This window comes from Loxodonta africana, chromosome 21 (assembly GCF_030014295.1).
Source record: "Loxodonta africana isolate mLoxAfr1 chromosome 21, mLoxAfr1.hap2, whole genome shotgun sequence".
In the NCBI taxonomy this organism is placed as follows: domain Eukaryota; kingdom Metazoa; phylum Chordata; class Mammalia; order Proboscidea; family Elephantidae; genus Loxodonta; species Loxodonta africana.
Genome location: NC_087362.1, coordinates 39,749,029 through 39,770,221, shown reverse-complemented (window position 1 = coordinate 39,770,221; position 21,193 = coordinate 39,749,029). Strand labels below are relative to the sequence as shown.

At 40.5% G+C, this 21,193-nt stretch overlaps 1 protein-coding gene and 1 long non-coding RNA gene across 7 annotated transcripts in view; both read left to right on the top strand.

Annotated features, from left to right (window-relative positions):
* Nucleotides 1-21,193, top strand: part of WWOX (WW domain containing oxidoreductase) — a 1,096,383-nt gene that overhangs the window by 364,505 nt on the left and 710,685 nt on the right. The window lies entirely within an intron of this gene.
* LOC135228361 (uncharacterized) overlaps nt 7,618-21,193 on the top strand; it is a 43,281-nt gene continuing 29,705 nt past the window's right edge. The window contains exon 1 of the long non-coding RNA XR_010318847.1: nt 7,618-21,193. This exon is cut by the window's right edge and continues 19,647 nt beyond it. This is a non-coding gene — a long non-coding RNA (uncharacterized LOC135228361).

Sequence of the window (21,193 nt, the reverse complement as noted above, 5' to 3'; positions counted from 1 at the left end):
AGAGGCAAGGAGCAGGATTTGAACCTGGATCTGTCTGCACCTCCTACTCTGTCTGAAAGTACAAAAGTGCAGCTCAGTTTCTAATGTATCTCCCACTTGCCCCCTTGTTACTGGGAGGCCTCATTTCTCTGAAGGTCTGGCAGTGCTTTCCCTCTACCCATCATTTCTGTAGGGGTCTCCTTGTTGGAGACATAGATGCTGCAGCCCTCCACCCTAACTTGGGGACACGTGTTGGACCCTCAATAAGTAATGATTAAAATTAGGGTAAGAAAAAAATAAAATTACAAAAATTTGCATTTCAAAGGTGGGATGAATAATCTGGATCAGAAGCCACCTAAAAATTACTCAGCCTTTTTCTTTGTCTCCTGCAGTTGTCCCATGGGAAGATTTGTTAAAGAATCGTCTGTTTTATCCCATGACTCTACACTCAAAGCTTGGGGCAATGTTATGGATTGAATTGTGTTGCCCCAAAAGTTATGTTGAAGCCTTAACCCCTGTACCTTGAATGTGATCTTGTTTGGGGAAATAGAGTTTTTCTTTGTAGATATTATCAGTTAAAGACATCATACCAGACTAGGATGAGTCCTAATCCTGTATGACTGGTGTCTTATAAAATGAGGAGGGGGGACAGAAGTGGAAACAGAATCACACACAGGGGGAAGACACCATGTGAGCAACTGTCTACAAGCCAAGGAATGCTAGGAAGCAAACATCCAGGACTACCAGAAACTGCAGGGGTCAGGGAAGGACATCTCCTTAGAGCTGGCAGAGAGAGAGAGCATGACTCCGCTGATACCCTGAATTAGAACTTCTAGCCTCCAGATCTGTGAGAAAATAATATACTTTCTGTAAAGCCACCCCCTTTGTGGTGTTTTGTCACTGCAGCCCTAGGAGTCTTAGACAGGCAGCATCCCTGAATAACTTGGGTTTTCACTAATAGCCTGCGTGAACCCATGATCTTTTCATTTAGCATCCTACCCAGGAATGTGGTAGTATCTTCCACCTACACAGCCTGTTTGGGTAACAAGCTTCCCATGTAAATGCTCAGTTTGTATTTTATTTGTCCTGGTAAATACTAGGTGTGACCAGAGGATACCAGTAGTGTCATTGATTTGTATTTCTTAAGGTTTTGTGTCTGTCCTGGACTTTTTTCTTTCTGAAGAACTGATTTTTAGAATCTGATTTGAGTTCAGATGGGCTGTGTTTATTTTTGAATTAAAAGAGGTTAGCACCCCAGACACAAAAGGTCACATATGATTCCATTTACATGAAATGTCCAGAATACGTAAATCCTTAGAGACAGAAAGCAAGTGTGTGGTTGCCGGGGGCTGGCAGGGAGCTGAGCAGCAGTCACTGCTTAGGGGGTACAGCATTTCCTTTTGGGGTGCTGAAAATGTTTTGGAACTAGATAGAGGTGGTTGCCCAACATTGTGAATGCATCAGCGACCTCATTTCATAGGAACGACATTTTGGCGCATGGGACAGATTAAGCTGTCCCTCTTTTTCTTTCTTTCTCTTGTCTTCCATCTGTCCTGAACAGCCCCACCATTATAGTGTGGCCAGGGAATGATCTGGTGTGTGTGATGCCCAGGCAAACAGATCTCAGAGAGAAAACCCGACCACTGCCCTGCGTGGTTAGGCACAGAGCCTTGGAGATGCACACTTATCTTATCGTTTCTTGACTATGCTATTGATTAGTTATGTGTTTGCTTGTGTTATTAATAATGTATACCTTGAAAAATCTATGTGCATTATAGTGTTTGATCTTGTCATGAATTTCAAAGCCAAAGATTCCATTTTCTCCTTCTCTCTCTCTTTTTTTGCAATTTTCAAAGAGGTAGAATGGAAATAATTTTAAAACTTCTCTCTCTCAAGTGAAGAACTTGCTTCTGCCCTCCAAACACGTTGACCAGAAGGCATGCATGTGTGTGTGATGTATACTCATGTATGTTTACATGCATATGTATACACACACACACATATTTTTAAAGAAGGAACTTATTAAACAAGCATTTGATCAAGCTGACTGTATTCTAGAAGTGAGGAATATTTGAATACAAGACTTACACATCTAGTAGATTAAAACAAAAATTAAAGACTTTAGACTAAGGCAAGATCAAAGGCTCTCTTTTCATTGTTCCCTTATTGTTGATTGACTTCAAAAAGACTTTTTAGTTTAAGCTGACTTTAATGTCTCTTGAATGGTCTTTTGTACAGTGACTTTGAAAACTCGAGGATAACGTCTTCATTAAGTGGAGAAAAATCTTGGGAAAAATATAACTGTAACTTGGCTTTCGTTAGAGTAGAAAGAGATAACGCTTTGCTTAATTAATGACTGTTTTCCCTCTGTTTAGAATTATAAGGGAGAGGCAGCTGAAATTAGTGCAGATAAAACTTGAAATAGACATTATAGCCATGAATGCCCTCCTCCCCCTTTCTTAGGAATTTAGAAGAACATATTTCATACAACTCTGTGAACAGTGTTGGAATGTTCCAGGCACCCTGTTGTTCTGCATATAAAATAACCCCAAACCCAGTGCCATGGATCACCCTGGCTTCTTTCTACCTTTTGACTTTGTGTGTTTGCATATTTTCAACACCTGTTTAGAAATTGATGATTTTGGGGGCTTGACTTATTTATGTGAGTTCCTTTCTTCTTTTAAAAAAAAAAAAAAAAAAGCTCCCCGCTCCTTTCTAAGCCACAGATCAGAACTCTCTTCTTTCTGGACATCTGTCCTGATTGCTTGATGCTTGCTTGGAGCTTCCTGGTCTCTAGGTGCTCAAGGATTCCTTGTGCACTGAATCTTCTCTCCTCTGTGGCTTTCTACCTGTCCTCTGTCCAGTTTTTCTTTTCTGAAGACAACATCTGCTTCTTACTTTTTAAAACTCCATGGCAAAAAGCACAGGGCTCTTCAAACAGTGGGGCATCCATGAATGTGACCTGCTGACCCGTCAGACTGGCTGCCTTATTCCTCTTTCTATATTATTAGGAAAATGGAGTGTTGCACAGGAATGCCACATGTCAGAGTTCACACTGAGTTTCTGGATCCTTCCTTTTGCTTCCATGCATCCCGTGGAATGCACTTCCTAGAAGACCATCTCCATGGTGCATCCTCGGCTCCTCTTAGAAGGCATCTCATGCCCTCTCTTCTCTGTAGACACCTGTGATCCCTGGCCTTGTGCTTAGAGGAAGCAGCATGCATGGTAAAGTGGAACGAGCACAGGCCTTGAGATAAAACAGACCTACCTACATATCCTCCCTCTGCTGCATGCCAACTCATTGACTGAGAGTAGGCCACTGAACCTGTCTGAGCCTCAGTTTTCACATGTATAAAGTGCGGATAATAGTATCTTTGAAAGAGTTGTGGTTAGATCAAATGAGGTAGAGTAAGGTGCAGTGACAGTCCGCATTCTGATGTGTAGCAACACTCTGCCAGGACTTCTGCATTATAAAAGATCTTCTCTGACTCTTTCATTGTAGGTAGCTAACATTTGAAAAGCCTCACCTTTTTACCTGTTTTTCCTCTCGAAAAGCTCACTCAACAAAGGTAACAGAGTAACGATGTTGTATACTTAATCATTCTGAACTACTTGGCTGTCTTTACTGTGTCACTCGATAGATGGATATGTGTCTTAACGTCTGCACAATTCTGCTGGCCTTATTCTCTTTCGAATGCTCACGTGCCACTGAGTCATAGGTTTCAGAGGGAGATGTAAATACCTAGGGTTCAAGTGGCATGGAGTCGCTGCGGGTTTGTTATGTAAACCCCCTGGGATATTTATACCCTCTACTGAGAAGGGTAATTGAGCCTCCAAACCACCCACCAAGATTTCTGCCTGTAAAATATTTAAGGACTGGTACTGTAAAGACATTTCCCTTATGCAATTTGTTTTCCATCTAGGAATAAGAGCACAAAGAAAATAAGGCTCAGGGTAACTTGTAAAAGCCAAACACTGAAGCTACAAAATACATCTCGTCGCAATAGCACTTGGGAAGAGCTGAAGGCAAACAAAAAGTGAGCAGAGAACGGACCAGGGCTCTGAAATTGAGAAGACAGGACTCTACAATGCAGTGTGCTGATGGTGTTATAAATCACCAACTCAATATTAAGCTAGACTTTCCCTGGAAGCACATTATGGAGTGTGCAGAAGGGCCTTTTGATAAATAGGGCCTAGTTAAGAGATGTGAAAAACCCAAACTTTAAAAGCATAGCAGGCTGCCAAGACATCTCTGAGCACTTCATAGACAGTGGGAAAGAGTCAGTGCATCTTACACCGTGGATAACGGGACCGGACCTGGGGCTTGTGCTCCTCTCCCTTGTTTGCAGAAGTATCCTCACACATGCTTTCTGTATTCAAGACCATCGTCCCAGCAGGGCAAGTTCAGAAGCCCAGGTGAGCCAACTCTGGTGGCACCTAGAGGTGCTCTTTTGGTGATTCAATAAACAGATCTGGAACACACCAACATGCCTAACCTAGGATTAAACCAAAAAAACCAAACCAGTTGCCATCGAGTTGATGCCAACTCACAGTGACCCCACGTGTGTCAGAGCAGAACTGTGCTCCATAGGGTTTTCATGCCTGTGGTCTTTCAGAGTAGGTGACCAGGCCTTTCTTCCAAGGGGTCTCTGGGTGGATTTAACTGCCAACCTTTTAATTAGTAGCTGAGGACTTAACTGTTTGCATCACCCTGGCATTAGAACCAAAAAAACGTGAGTGAAGTTCTAAGGGACTTCTAACTGAGGTGTCTAAGTTCCAGATTGATGTATTATTAAAGATAACACTAGCTACTATAACAAATCCACCCATGTACCATGGGTTGAGCATGATGCAGATTTATTTCTTGCTTATTTAATGTCCAAAATAACTGTTCCCAGTCAGCGAGCAGCTCGTTTCCAAGTGATGGTTCAGGGGCCCAGGCCCCTTTCATCTTGTGGCTCTGCCATCTCCCACATGTGGCTTCGAAGGCTACCTTGTTTTCTGCATCAAGCTGGTGGAAGGAGCAAGAAGCACAGGGGGTCACATTTTAAGGACTAGCTCCGAGAGTGGCACATCTCAGTGAACTGCAAGAGAGTTTAGGAAATGTTCTAGACAAGCGTCCAGGAAGAAGCCGGCGTCTGTTCTCCGAACAGACAACAAGCTTCTGCCATGGCTGATGTATGGTTTTTTGTTTTTTTCATTCCTTTGTCCAAAGTTCTTCTTGAGTCTGACTTTAGACAGGCTGAGATGAATAAGCCATGTTCCTTGCCCTTTCCTGCCCTACAGTAACAGTGTTACTAACTGTGCTAGGTGCTGCTGTCTACCCTCCACTCTGAGGGATGGAAAAGATGACACTGCACTCATCTTCACTGTCTCCCTACAGCTGAGGATGTCCCATGTAGGCAGGTTCTGGCCGAGGAGTAAAAACAGGAATCTGCAGCTGACCTTTTTGGAACCTTTTTATTTCCTGATGAAGGGGAAAGGTGTTGCTGGTGTTGTCTCTGCCCCTTTCTTCCTCCCCTGAATGCAGACTTGATGCCTCCAGCTGCAGCAGCCAGCTTGCTTCCACAAGACAACTAGCAAGAAGGAAATATCGAGAGAATCACAGAAAGAATGGCCCTCATTCTTGAACCAGGGCCTAGTATCCAGCTGCACTCCAATCAGACGTGCTTGTTCCCGGTCCTGCCGGTTAATGAACCCACTAATAAACATATCGATGCAAATATGGAATACAGGTTTCAGAGAGATTGCAGATCCTTGGGATGACTCCTAATCCTCGGGGGCAGGGGTTCCTTGGGAATGCAATAGCCATTCCCCGCCCCATTTATTTGGCTGAACGTTTGCAAATTATTGTTTTGCTTCATGTGGAAAATGCTCCAATGCAGTTTCTAGAAAGTTAGCTGTTTTAACACAGGAAGACTTTCTTCAACACTGGAGTTGTGCTGTGGGGTATGATGATGTCAGAATTTAGCATCGTGTGTAAAATCCCTGAAGTTGTATCCGGACTTCATGTCTTTCCTATTAATCTTGCCCTTTTTCCTCTGTGGCTTTGTAGTGAGAGTCATTTAGATTATGGTGATTGCCCTGTAGTATTTTAAAATCTTTATTTGGGCCACTTTGGTTAGAAGATATATATGCGTTTGTACCTGGATATTATTTGATCTGTACTAAGCTGCAGTTTCTATCAGTTGTAATTAAAATAGTAATGACAACAACGATAATAAAGATTTTTTTTTCCGTGCCAAGGAGTAACATTAATAGCATCATGGGGTAGATATGCGATTTATCAAGTATACTTTTAAAGCACTCTAGTACATTGATTCACAGTGTTTTTTCCTATTCATCAAAACTATTCCAGTTAACAATTATCAGTTTTTGATGCTACACATACTGGGAAGACTGCAAATAGGCTTCTTTAGAAATGTTACGTAATTCGGACTTTTCCCTTTGCTCAGCACAGCCAGTTCTTTGATTCTTCCAGGTAGGGATTAGCCACTTTGCACTCCTGTTTTTCTTAGGAGTCAGTGCTTGCTGTGGCCAAATGGTTGGTGAAAAGTCAAGATTGAAAGAGGAAGAAATAACACTGTAAATATCAGTCTCTGTGTGTATTTCAAATTTAAACCCCAACCACATAGAAGAACCAACTGAAAGAATTAACTGCACATTGTGCTCATGTAACATTTACAATGGTGTGACTAAGCAGGGCCAGAAGGAACAGCCCGTTGCCGTCGGGTTGATTTCCGCTTATAGCAACCCTATAGGACAGAGTAGAACTGCCCCATAGGGTTTCCAAGGAGCGGCTGGTGGATTCGAACTGGCCACCTTTTAGTTAGCAGCCATAGCATTTAACCACAACGCCACCAGGGTTTCCAGAGGGAACGTGGTCAACCTCATATTGCAGGAGCCAATGCCACTGTGTCTCTAGTATAGTAACTAATCCCCCATTACATTCCAAGGCCCACTGTGGAACCTGAAACCACGGATAGTACTGAACCCTAGATAGACTATGTTTTGTCCTTTACATACATACCTATGTTAAATTTTAATTTATAAATTAGGCACAGTAAGAGATTAAATAACTAAAAATAGAACAGTTATAACAGTATACTGTAATAAAATTTATGTGAAGGGACAGAGTGAGATTTTATCATGCTACCTACTCATTTCACAATTTTGGACCATGGTTGACCACAGGTAACTGAAACTACAGAAAGCCAAACTGCAGATAAGGGGGAGCTACTGTACTGCTCCTTTCAAAGCTAACAGTTCTGGAAACCTTTGACAGTTTTAAATAATGGAAAACTTCAGGGGGGCATGATAACTGTTTCTAACAGAAGAAATTCAGGAAAGTTTAGAAAATAAATTTCTTTCAGTTCTAGAAACTAAGTTATCTTGCTGTTCTGAAAGGTGCACACAATTTGGAATTTGTGTCATTAAGTTTTAATATGTGTCATTTTGTTATCAGACAGGAGCATCAGCCGAATGAAGCCTAAGTCACAGTAGGATTACTGGTCCACCTCCTTCCTGGCCTGTTCATGGGTTAGCACAGGAAACAGCCAACTATGGCCCTTGGGCCAAATCTGGTCCACTGCCAGCTTTTGTATGGCCTGCAAGCTATGCTTTTTTTTTTTTTTTTTTTACATTTTTAAGTGGTTGAAAAAATATGAATAGGAAAAAATAATATTTTGTGACATATGAAAATTATATGAAATTCAAGTTTCATGTCCAAAAATAAAGTTTTATTGGAACACAGTCTAACTCATTGTTTTAGGTATTGTCTGTGGCTGTTTTAGCATTACAGTGGCAGAGTTGAGTAGTGGCAACAACAGTATGGCCCGCCAAGCTGAAAATATTTACTAACTGACCCTTTACAGAAAAAGTTTGCCAACACCTAGTTTAGTAGATGTACTTACCTGAGAGCAGAGGTGATTAGGGGCAATTTTTTGCCCCTTCCCCACCCCCAAGGAAATGAAGAAAGTTCAGTCTTCGTCTTTGCCCTCCATGCTGATAAAATCTCCTGCCCACATTTTGGAATTCTTTCCCCAAGGGAAAACAATGATTTTTTCCCTTCTCCACCTCACTGTGTTCTTTGCAAGGTAAACAGTATGTGTTAGCTGAAGATCACTGCAAAGGACCACATGTCCTCTGCAGGCCACAAAGGGTCACCTCTAAGATCACTGCCTTGTGTCACATAGCTTACCATGTCCTTCTAATGCACAGGCTGCCTTCTGCCTCTCTCTAGTCACAGTGCCATTTGGGGACGAAGAAGGGAAAGTGGCCTCTCTTTATCTGTTAATCCCTTAGAGGAAGTTCTGTTCAGAATGAATAGTCTTGAAATGTATAATAAAGTTACCTATCAAGACCACTTTTACAGAGAGATTTAAATGTGATAATAAGAATAAAAGAAAATGAAGTGACATTGAGGGTGTCTTCTTTTATAATAGCTCTTGGTCTTGACTGTTAAGCACCCTGTAAAATGACTTTTATACATTTATGGGTTGAAATGTTCTGCTGAAATTTTAAGTGTTAACATTGTTCAAACTTCCATTACTAACACCTCTCACATTGTTACAAAACAGTTTCATATTTGCCATTTTGATCATACTAACCTAGAATAGAACATTTTATACTGAAATCCTTGTTTCATGCCCTAGGAAGGTTCTGCCTATTTTGATTTTATCATTTTTCTGTGAGGGAGCCAATACATTATCTTTGCACATCTTACCCTGATGCATTTTATAAACTGATTGCCCCAGAAGATATTTCATTGAGAGAGAAAGCTTAAGTGTTGTGTTAGATTGGCTTGGAAAAGAAGTTTTTTTTTTTTTTTTCCCAGCCTGGTTCCTTCCTTTTCAGATTTTCTTGTTTACTTTTTTAAGCTACTACTTGCATTCAGACCATATTCCTTAAATTATGCCTTTTTTTCTTTTTCATAACAGCTTTTTTTGAGATATAATTCACGTGCCATACAATTTATCCATTTAAAGTGTACAATTCAGTGGCCTTTAATATATTTACCGAATTGTGCAACCATCACTACAATCAATTTTAGAACAGTTTAGCACTCCCCAAAAGAAGCCCTGCACCGCTGAGCCATCATCTTCCAATATCTACATCCTGCTCCCCGGCCCTAGGTAACCAGTTATCTACTTTCTATCCCTGTAAAACCAAACCAAACCAGTTGATATCAAGTTTTTTTTTCCCAACTCTTAGCAACCCCATGTATTGCAGAGTAGAACTATACTCCACAGAGTTTTCAATGGCTGTGATATTTTGGAAGTCGATCACCGACCTTTCTTCTGAGATGCCTCTAGGTAGATCTGAACTCAAACCTTATAGTTAGCAGCAGAGCTCTTAGCTGTTTGTGCCATCCAGGGTCTCCTCTATCCCCATGGATTTGCCTTTTTTGGACATTTCCTATAAATGGAATCATAAAATATGTGGACTTCTGTGGTTTCTTTCACTTAGCGTAATGTTTTCAAGATACCATGCCTTATTTTTCAGTCTGCTGCTTGTAAATTCTTTCTTACAGATGCAAAATGTTAAATGACAAATATGTGTATAGAAGTATTTTATCTGCTTAAGCATGTGAACTCCACTGGATTCACCTTAGGTGTTCTATGAGTGCTCGTTGAGTACATAAATGCAGTGTTTAAAGTTAATGCCTTATTTGGGCCTTAAAATAACCCTTAGTGAAGCTGCAGGCGTGTCCCGAAAGAAAGGACAACTTACTGATCAAAGTATGTCCAAGGTTCTGCTTTCGGAGTTGAATTGGGGCACCACAGCTGGCCCAGAACATAGATTTCTTTTCTCCATTGCATATTGAGGGGAGAGGTCTCCTCCTGCTGTTTTGGGCTCTCCTTGGTGACCCAGGTTGTGGGTCTTCAAATGTTTCTGTGATAGGGGCTTTGGTAGTTGGATAAATTCTGATTCCTAACTATTTTGCTCATTTCTCCCCAGATTTTGCTGCAGAGAATAAGTCCTTTATAAAGTTTAGGCCTCTTTTTACAAGGCTGACATTGCTGAAGATAACATGAGCCATGCTTTTCATCTTGATGAACACAGAGTGTTTACGCCATCTTTTTAAAATACAAACTTTTTTTTTTTAAAGACAAAAAAAATTTTTTTTTTTTTTTTTTTAAGAAAAAGAGGCATTAAAAAATGTTTTTCTTATTAATTTATTATACAAATGGGAAGAGTTCGAATTTGGACTATCTGGTTCTTCCCTTCACCTTCCTTGTGTTTCTCTTTGTACCAGTATAATTTTCCAGTTTCCCAGGAATGGCCCCCTGGAAGCCTGTCTAGTGTTCTAATTGTTACCAAATCCAGGCAAATCTTTGCTACGAGACAGGTGGTGGTGAACTTACTGGATAATATTAGCACCTCTGCTTCATTTCCATTTCAAGGCCTGTCCCCCCATTATCACTGAGGATGGAAAGTCTGCTTAAGTTATAAGCTAGCTAATTGCTTCCTTAGCTGAAGACCTAAATGAGTTTTAAAGTGAAATGCATATCTCCAAGTGCTAAGTAGCCAGCACACAATAGGCTATTGAGATAGCAAAGACTAATTTAGAGCAGGTTGTTCTGTTTTCTTTTTTTCCCCTCCTTCCTTCTTTTTTCTTTCTCTTCTTTTCTTTCTTGTCTTCCTCCTTCCTACTTTCCTCCCTTCTTTTTTCCCCTTTTCGTTTAACTTTTATAAACATGATGGGGTTGTATCTGTGGGCTTTTGCTGGTAATTAAATAAATTATTTATACATTTAACACAGTCTTGAATTACTAGGTGGTCATCTTGGGCACTCAAAAGTGTAAGAGCCCTTGAAAGCAATATCAAGCATAGATATTCCATAGCACGTCTTACAATTTAAATATTGCTCTTAGTGTAATCGAAGCAGCAAGAGTAGTCAGAGCAGTTGATGGACTATTTTTCAAATTGATTTAAAAAATGTATTTAAGGGGATGATCTTCTAGTCTAGATTACCTATTGATTTTTAATATGAAAAGCTCATTATGTAAGCAGTAACTGCGTATAAAAACCTAGCAAACCTTTGCATAAATCCTTTAATTGAATTTCCAGAGCCTGTGGTTCTACTTTTTTTTTTAATTAAATCTATTTCTTTTTTTAAGTGTTACTGTGTAATTTGCATGCTGTGAAGAGGCCCTGTCCCAGATAAAGTGCCATTGATCCTTATTAAACCTCACCTCTGGGCTTGCTTAAGACTAACTGGAAAAATTAAAGTGTTCATGCCGCAATGCACTTACAGCTTGTATGATAGGATTATGGAAAAAATAATAAAACTAATTTCCAGGAGAGAATTTATAATGTGAGATTTTATTTTTTTTTTCAATTTGATAATTAATAGTGAAATCATATCATATATATAAATCATATTTTAGCCTATAAACTGAAATGGCAATTAGGAAAGATAATATATACTTGATGTAAAACCATCATGTTACGTGCGGGTAATCTTTTGGCACTTTAATTTTTTAATTGTAGGAGGAAGGGATTATGAATTCAAGTCAAATACATTTAACAGTGGGTTTCATTTGAAGAATCTGACTTTTTTACTGTGTACTATATTAGTAGCTTTTTAATTTTAGTGTGAGGAAGTATAAAAGATACGGAGAAAGATATTCTGGTTATGTTTGTGTTAAAATGTATGTATTAGAATTACCAGGGGAAAGGAAAATATAAAAGCTGCAATAGGTTTTTCTATTTTTTAATACCTAACATTTGTTATTTTAAAAGCAATAAAATCCCCTAAAGAAATATTCATAATCAATAAGAACACAAAATATGGAATATATTAACTGAGTTATAAAAATGTTTGTAATATAGCACAAAATGAAAAACACAGCAAGTTATGTACGGTTTAAAGTGTAATCAATTTTGAGGTTGTATACAAGGATATAAATGATAAACACAAGTAGTAGCATTTTTAGTAAAGGCTGTTAGAAAATACTGTATTTATGGCCTATTCCATTCTTTTTATAGCTCATTAATGTAGAAAACAAACACAGTGTATCCATCTTCTCAGACAGCTTAAAATTCCCGTAAATGATATTTTTAAATGGAAATACTGAGCTCATTTGATCTGTTTCTTCTTCAAGCACGTGCTGGGTTGATCAGGCTTGTACACTGGAGTCTCTTTTGAGACTCTGTGAAGAAAAGGTGCTGATAATGACATATTACCCTCTCTCCACCAAACAGGCCAAACCTAACATCTTTACAAATGGCTTATCAGTGCTCCTCCCTCCCCTCCACCTCTCACCACTCTCTCTGCCCCCTCCCCAAGTCCCATCCCACCCCAAGGAGAGCCTTGGCACCTTTGGAAGCTGCATTAATTCTTCCAGGCCACAAGGGGGCTGTTGAGTTACTGGTTCACTGCACTAAGTGGCAGGAGGGAGTTTTAATGGTGGTTCCAAAGGTGCTTCATATCTTGTGGTACCTATGAATATGCATAGAGTGTGTGCTCAGCAATCTAGTGGTTCAAACTAGGCAGCTGGTTGTGGTGGTGAGGGCTTTTTTTTTTTCCATTTCCCTCCCCTTCCTTTGGACAAGTCCTCTCTGAGTAAGCGGAATCTGTAATGTAATTTCATTAACTTATTTCCAGTATTTCACCTGGTTTTGATGTTTCCATCATGGCCCCTTTTTTTTTTCTTCATTTTGTCATTATTTAGAAGTCACTAGTCTATTATGATTTATGGAGCATATTTCCATGACTGTAGGAATCACATCATCACTATGAATCGGAATCGACTCGATGGCAGTGGGTTTGGCAGTGGGTGGGTTTAGGAATCACAAACATGAGTATCCAGCCTTCCTAAAAAAAAAAGGATTTAGCAATGCTTTATTTGTTTGAAAAATAAAAAGATCATCTTGGCAAGTAGGGCAAAGTATTTGAATTGTTTCCTTTCTCTCTGTTTGGGTTAACATACAGTTCAACAGTACATCCATCCATCCATTCATCCAATATGTGTTGAGTATCTACTATATGTCAGGCACTACTTCCGACACCAGGGATATGGATATGACTTTAGTTCAGCCATTACTTTCAAGGATCTCATCATCTAGTGAGTAAGACAAAGACCAAAGACATATGCAAGTAATTATAAAGGTAGAAGCAGAGACCTAACTCAGCTTGGTTACAGAAGGCTTTGGTTATAACGTTGAAAGCCTTTTAACACATGATTATAGTTTATTTGGACTTCAGGATTTATATTACTAATACCATTAGAGTTGCACACGATAATACTAAATACTGTGAAGATTATGCTTTTGGAATGAAGTTTCTTTGTAGTACTACAGTGTAAAAGAAGATACTTTACATAGTCCAAGTGGAGACAAGAGACACCCCATTCTCTAGAATGGGTTGGCACTATTCTGCTTGCCCCAGAGAATCATGTGGCCAATGTCATAGAGAGGATTGACGCAGAGGTCCAGCTCTAGAATTTGGGCAGTTGTCTGCAAGTTGGGCCAGGGGCCTGGACACCAAATAAAGTGGCAGCAAGTATTATCTGGCCTGGGAGCCTGGACAGTAGTCAGAGTAGGTAGGGTTCACTGAGATACCTGAGCCAACATTCAAGACCCAAGCCAGGACTGAAGGCAAGCTGAGCTAGGAAAAGCCCAGCCAGCACAATATAGAGGCTTTCAGTAATACTGAACCAATAGCACAGACTCGCTCACTGTCCCCTCCTGAGGACAGCACCAGCCAATGGCAATGAAAATGGAGCATCTAAGAGGCGGCAGAATGAGAGGCTAAATTAGGCAATGATTCTTTCGGCTTCAGAGCCCAGAAACTGGCCTGATCTCATCTCAGCTGCCAGGTCTTCTTTAGGGTGAATCAATAGGTTACAGAATTGGGCTCAACCTTACAGAGCATCTGAGGTTGTGAACCCATCTACAGCTGCCTTGTCCGATATGGTAGGCACTAGCCACGTGTCCTGGTGGCATAATGGCTAAGCGTTCAGCCGCCAACTGAAAGGTCAGTGGTCTGGACTCCCCAGTGGCTCCGCTGGAGAAAATACCTGGTGATCTGCTTTCATAAAGATTTCAACCTAGGAAGCCCTATGGGGCAGTTCTCCTCTGTTACACAGGGTGGCTATGAGTTGGAATTGACTTGACAGCACACAACAACAACAACAGCAACATGTGTCTATTTAAATTATCTGAAATTAATAATTCACTTGCTCAGTCACACTAGGCACATTTCAAGTACTCAGGAGTCACACGTGGCTATTGTGTTGATTCACAGAGGGTAGTGCTGGTATAGAACATTTCTATCAAAGCAGAACATTCTAGTGGATAGTGTTACTCAAGACCAGTAGTCTCCAAAGTGTGCCAGATGACCCAATGGGGTTCCAAAAGAAAATGCTTCAACTTCTATTATCCATTAAACCATTCACCATTTATTGTTAAATGTCTCATAGCACTCATCAGATGGCAGGTACTTTTTTAAGTGCTTTTCGTATACTTATGCATAGCATCCTTCCAAATAGCCTAGGAGGTAGTAGTATTATTGTCCATATTTTACAGATAAGAAACAGAGGCACTGTGTAAGGAAGTAGCAGAGCTGGGATTCCAGCTCAGGTGGATTGGCTGTAGGGTCCCTACTCTTAACCACTGCATGATACTGACTCTCAATAAAGAAAGACGTTAGTCTTTACAAATATTAAACAGATGCAATAACATGGTGACTTCTCTAGTACTCCAATGGTCAGGAGTTGCGCACGATGCACGAGGCAGGCTGGAGAGAGACTGGATGTTTCCCCAGACAGAGGTCCCTGGTGGAGGCTCCTCTCCTTGTGGACTTCGAACATTTGAAAATGCTATGCAATTTGCATTTATGCTCGCTGAAACGATTGAGTTGCCCTTGCAAAATGAACAAAAGGCTTAAAAAGATTTCTGCAAAGAGACCAGTGTCTAAAGATAATACTGATAATGCAAACACAAGCAGGCAATGAGAAAATGGCAGGGTTGGCACTAAAGCTACTCCCCATGACCCTCTATCAGTTGCAAGGTAAACACAAGGACAGTTTAGTCAGTTCTTGCAAAATATGAATCATCTCATTGAGTCTGAACTTTTGATGGGAACCTCGCTGGGTTTACCTTGTTTTATCATTAACCCTGGGAGAGGTGTCCCACCCTGCACCCCTTGATGTAAAGGTATTTAAAAATGTTTCATATACATACTGATACCAGCACGTGAGTACATGAGTATACTGAGCCTAGTTTATAGAAGTCTGAAAAATTGCAAAGATAGAAAAACAAAAATCCAAATTAGCAAAAAGAGATGTGAAATTGCATCTACTATTTTTAATGGTAGTAGCTAATAGAATGATACAAGCTTATAATTTGTAAATAAATAGGCAGATATTGAGGTATATGCCTTCAGTTTTTCCACCTGAAAAAGGTGCACAATTCAAAGCAATCTGGAGCCTACAGGGTTTTATAGACAGTCGGGGACCTCTGTCTGACTTGGTTTTCTCTGTTCAGTTGAGGTCCTGCTTATCCTCTGTCTACTAGAAGAACTTCCTTTCAATATGGCTGAAAATTCTGAAATGAAAGGTATTTTGTAAGAAAAAAGAGTGATTGATTAAAACAGAGAATCATCTCATTGAGTCTGAACTTTTGATGGGAACCTCACTGGGTTTACCTTGGTTTATCATTAACCCTGGGAGAGGTGTCTCACCCTGCACCCCTTGATGTAAAGGTATTTAAAAATGTTTCATGTACATACTGATACCAGCACGTGAGTACATGAGTATACTGAGCCTAGTTTATAGAAGTCTGAAAAACTGCAAAGATAGAGGGTTTTCCTAGGACTCTGCCCATATTCATCATAACCTTCTCAAGAATGTCTTTTGCTCAGGACAGGGAAAAGGGTGTGTGTGTGTGTGTGTGTGTGTGCGCGTGCGCGCGTGTCTGATGATAGGAGAACTATGTTTGTGAAAACTGCAGGAATAACATGTATCCACGAATCTTTTGTATTTGTCTTGCTGGGGCTGGAGGTTTAAAATAAAATATATAATTTCTGTGCAGAAAAGTCACTCTTCATTTCCCAAAGATTCCTTAACCCTCTCTGTATCCCTGGTTAATACTGAACTACTCAACACCTCCTGCATTTCTGTGTTTTGCTTTTATGTGTTTTTGGAGGGCTTTTAAAAAATATGCATCTTTAAGAATACTTAGAATATGCACGTTATCATCATGTCTACTCTGAGAAACAGGTGGATATGAAACATCTGCCTGGACAGAATGGTAGATCAGACGGCTCCATATCGTTTTCCATCACAATTCCATAATCCTCATTAGTGAAGCAGAGGTTGAAAGAGTGTACATGTTTTTCCAAGGTCAAATAGCTTCACATTTTTTTTTTAAGCAGCATTTATTGAATACTTGCTCCTGTGCTGAGTGCTTTGCATGTGATTGCTAATCTCCCTAACACCCTGAGAAATGGCTACTATTATTATTCCCATTTTACAGCTGAAGAAACTGAAGTTCAGAGAGGTTGAGTGATTGGCTGGGTGTCACACAGATGCTCTGCACTTGTTAGCATCATTAGCGCTAACTATCACCAAGACTATTTCCAGGACCATGTTATATGAAAGTCAGTGGTAAGAAGCAGAACACAAGTTTCACATTTTGAGGGAAGGGCCCCACCTGACTCTTCTGTTTCACCATACCTAGCAGGAGTGCCAGGAGCATAGGAGATATGTGGTACAATCTGTTAAAAGAAAGAAAAGCATGAAAAAAACAATCAGTGATAATGTTGCAGGCAGTGAGTTACAGGTGGGTATCCAGGTTTGTGAGGCCTGGAGCTTCTTCGTGTTGGAAGCCCACTTTAAGAAAAGGAGTGAAGCACTAGTGTGGAGTCTCGGGGTACCCATGAAAGCAAGGGGCCCTGATGCCTTCTCTTGCTTCATTGGCTTCAAGGTGTATCCTCCTGTGTTTGTGCCAAAGCCCACATTTTGCAAAATCACTTGGAGATGCTTCTTTCAACGCTAACAAGAGTGTTTGTCTCCTTCCCTTCATTCTATTTTTTCCATGCACTCGGTGTAGAAAGACACTTTTACCTTTTGGTTTTGGTGTTGAAGTCATTTGAAAAATACCCTGGGTTTGTTCTTAGAAATGGATCTACCCTCGAGAAAGCTCCTTGTCCCCTTGTCACCTTCTGTGGTGGATTCCAGCTACCAGGAAGGTATGCTTCTGCTTTCAGGAAAGTTCTTCATCTCCAAAAGCCTTCTCTGACATGGAATCCTTTTAAATTCCTTCCTTTCTTTCGGCCCACATATGGGTAGTTTTTTTTTGGTAGTTTCTTAATGGTCTTTAGCGAAGGAAGTAAGTGACACTGATCATTGAAGGCGGACAGTAAGATTTATAATGTATTTGTGCTAGCTGATTGCCAACAGAACCGGCCTTTCCCAGCGGTGCTGTACGCAGACTCGGAAAATCAATAGGGATTAACCCCTGACCCCCTTCACATACTTATACTGGTGGGCTGCATCGCTTACCAATATTTCATCTGTTTCACTTAGCTGCTGTTACTCAATAATGTGTGGCCAATCTCACAAGATACTAATTAATTTTTTAAAATGCAGCATCACTTGAAGCTGTGAGCAAATATCACACCTTTGGAAATGAAGGCGCTTTTGGTTTATTTATTAAATTCACATTAATTAGCCTTAATTATATTTAAACAACAACAACAATGTGAAGGGACAGAGCTGTATCTCATGGGTGGTTTGCTTTGCTTACAAAACCACCCCCCTCGTGGTTAACGGTGGAGGGGGGCCTCTGGCACTGTACTAGAATGGGTGTCCCCTGGCGTCTCTGCTGGAACACGGGCCCCTTTCAGGAGAATTGCTCGTTTTTTTTCAGTTAAAGTGACATTTATAGATAAATACATCTTGCTATGAAATGAACCCAATGTGCTATTTTTTAAGGAATCAAAATTAACTGTGTTACATGCTTTATTTGTAAATAAATGCAAAAGTTTGTATAAACATATGTGCTTATATGGGCTACCCTTTACTATTACTGCACAGAACAGAAAAGGAGCAAAATTTGCAGAATGTGCTGTTTTCCCTTTCCTTTGAAGGTTTGGCATATATTAAAGCACTATACATTTGTCTTAAAAATGGAAATTGTAGATTTTCTTTACCCAAGACCCTTTTGTTCACTTTTTTTTTTTTGCAAGTATATCTATTCCCCAGAGTTTACTTACAGTTTGCTATTGATCTGGCAGCTGGTATTTGAATTGGTCGATGTACTCTGTAACTTGTTTAAGATACCCTACCTGAGCTATAAGTTTAAATAATGTATTCATAAATTGATTAATCATTACAGTAAGACTTATTAGCTGCATTTATATCTGCGTGTTATCCACAATTGACTTGTAGTCTAATAATCATGCATACTTAAGGAGAAGTTGGGTTTTACATTACAGTTTAATAATTATCGAGGTGGAAAACAATAGTATTTGCGTGTAGAAGTTGCGTAGATGCAGGGCTTTGAAGGTTGGTCTCACCGAGCAGAGTGCTGCTTTGCTTTTCCTACTACAATAAATAATTCTCTCACAAAAAATGAAATATAGGAAGCAAACCAAGTTCTGCTGTCCACGAAGAAGTTTGCCGAAGCTTTCCTGGAGTCTTGGTTCTGAGAGATGGATAGAGTCTGAGATGGGGGACTTGAAGGGACAATACCTTTTGCTAATTTCTAACAGTCACATCCTGTGGGGCATCTTTTCCCTTGTTTTTTCAGGGTGTGCACATACACACACATACACACACACATACACATGTCCTGACTCCACAAAGCTCATATACCTGAATAAGGCAGCATGGCTCAGCTCTCCAGTGAAGCACTCAGGTGTGAGAAGTAATATCTCACAGAGTCTCTAAGAAACGAAGTGTGCACTCCAAGACACCCTGAGGCGAATGTTGACAGATCTTCCACGTGGACACCTAACCAGCTGAAGATCACGCTTAGGGGTACATGCAATTTTAGTCAGCCTGTTGTTATTTTTAGCAGCTCCTGACTCATGGCGACCCCATGCACAATGGGATCAGACCATTGCATCTGATTTTTGGAAGTAGATAGCCAGTCCTTTCTTCTTAGTTTATCCTAATCTGGAAACTCTGCCGAAACCTGTTCGGTATCAGGACAATATGCAAGCCTTCACCGACAGGTGGGTGGTCTCTATACTTGAGGTACATTGGCTAGAAATGAAACTGGGTCTCCTGCCCCATCAGCCTGTGTCTTAGTTAAATACAGTCTTCTGGGTAAAAAAAAATTAGTAGATGTTAAATTGTGGCTTTGCCTTGGGCCTGCCAGGTTAGGCCATTTCTGACTCCCTCGGTAGCCCTGTTTCAGGTTTCTTTTCGGGGGTGAAGACCTGTCACAGGAGTTGAACCCCCTTTCTTCCTCTGATTTGGTTGAAAAGTCATTTTGTCTCACTGCATGATTTTTCTACTTCATAAATCCCCCTTTCAAACATTATTCAACAACCTGCTAAATTAATATATACTGTGTTCGTTTGGTGATGGTGAGGGGAGCCTGTCTCACAGCATGTGTTTGTTCAGCTCTGTGTTGAGAGTGCTGCCCGCCGCGTGAAGGACATCTGCTCACAAGTGAGCAATTGTGCTTCTGATTCGGGGCAGCACCTTCGCCTGGATGCCGGCTCCAGATGAAAGGACAGATTGCCGTGAAGTTGCTTTTCTGAGGACCCCTCTCCCCAGCATGAGGCTTCATACATTATTGAGAGCAAACCTACTTTCCTCTGCCACTCCTCACTGCACTTATTTTGCCAACCTTATTCAGAATGTCAGCATGGATCACTTTGCTACAAAGGCATAAAGGGCCAGCCAGGAAGCTTAAGCAGATAAATTATTTACAGTGTTTAATTATCATCGTACAGATTTATTAAACTTCTTGGTTACCTAGGAGCCCACGTAGCCACTATAAAGAGTTGGCTAAACTTTGAATAATAGACGCTGTGTTGGGAAACCAAATCCCTTCACAAATGCTATTACATATACCTGATGTCTGTGTGGGCTGTGTGCAGTGGTGTGCTGGTAAATGTTTAACAGCCGGCTCTCTGAGGGTGTGGCAAACCCTGATTTTCAGCTTTTGCTGAGTTTTGTGGTGCAAATTCTTGCACCAAGCCGATTTCAAGCTGCCAGTGTTAGAACATGGAACATGGAGTTGGGAAGAGAGGTGAAGTAGCTTATCATTACACACATGGTACTTCCATCGTATAGACACGATAGTCAGAAATAATCTCACCCTGCCTAGTTGTCCTCAAGTGGATTCCAACTCATGGCAACTCAATGTTTGTAAGAGTAGTACTGTGCTGTGCAGGATTTTCAGAAGTAGATTCTCAGGCCTTTCTTCTGAGGCACCTCTGGGTGGACTAGAACCTTCAGCCTTTTCGTTCACAGTCGAGCGTGTGACCTGTTTGTACCACCCAGGGACTCCAAATAATCTCAAGAGCATAAATCATCGTCAGATGTGCTAAAAGAACTCAGGCATATGGAGTTTTGTATATGTGTTAACTTTTTAAAAATATACTTTATTGAGCTATAAGTTTATATAATTTAATATTTATAATGGGTGTGTTCAATATCCAACTCACACAATTCCTGAAACTTCAGTAGTTGGCTGTACTGAGCTGGTAAGACCCAGCTCCAGCACACCCTGTGTGCATTTAATTGACTGCCAGTTTTACATTGCATTTTGTGTTCGGATTAGGTCTATGATCTCTACCTAATTTGGGCTCATTCCTAGCAGAGTATCCCTGCCCAGTTTTCTGGTGGAGTGTGATGAGCCGCTTGGCATGCTGCTAAGTGTCCTCGACAGCAGGCAGACACATGTACCCTGGTTGGTACATCTCAGATGATTCTGCTGTCCTGATTGATATTAAGGACAACAGTATTTGCCAGAAGCTATAATGAGATGATTCTGTAACAACAGCATGGTGACACCAGACTATGTTTTGCAATTTTCTTTAATATTTATGCTGGATAAATAATTTATCTTTTTTCAGGTTTATTTTTTATTTTTATTTTTTTCATCTTGAAGATGTTAGTATAGATAGGTGCTAGGTTTCTGCAAATGACTAAAGCAAGGATGTTGTTATTTTAGCCCCCTGATAAAAACCAGATGCGTCAGCACTGTTGGCCCTCTGGGAATTGTTTCCACAACTCCACATCCC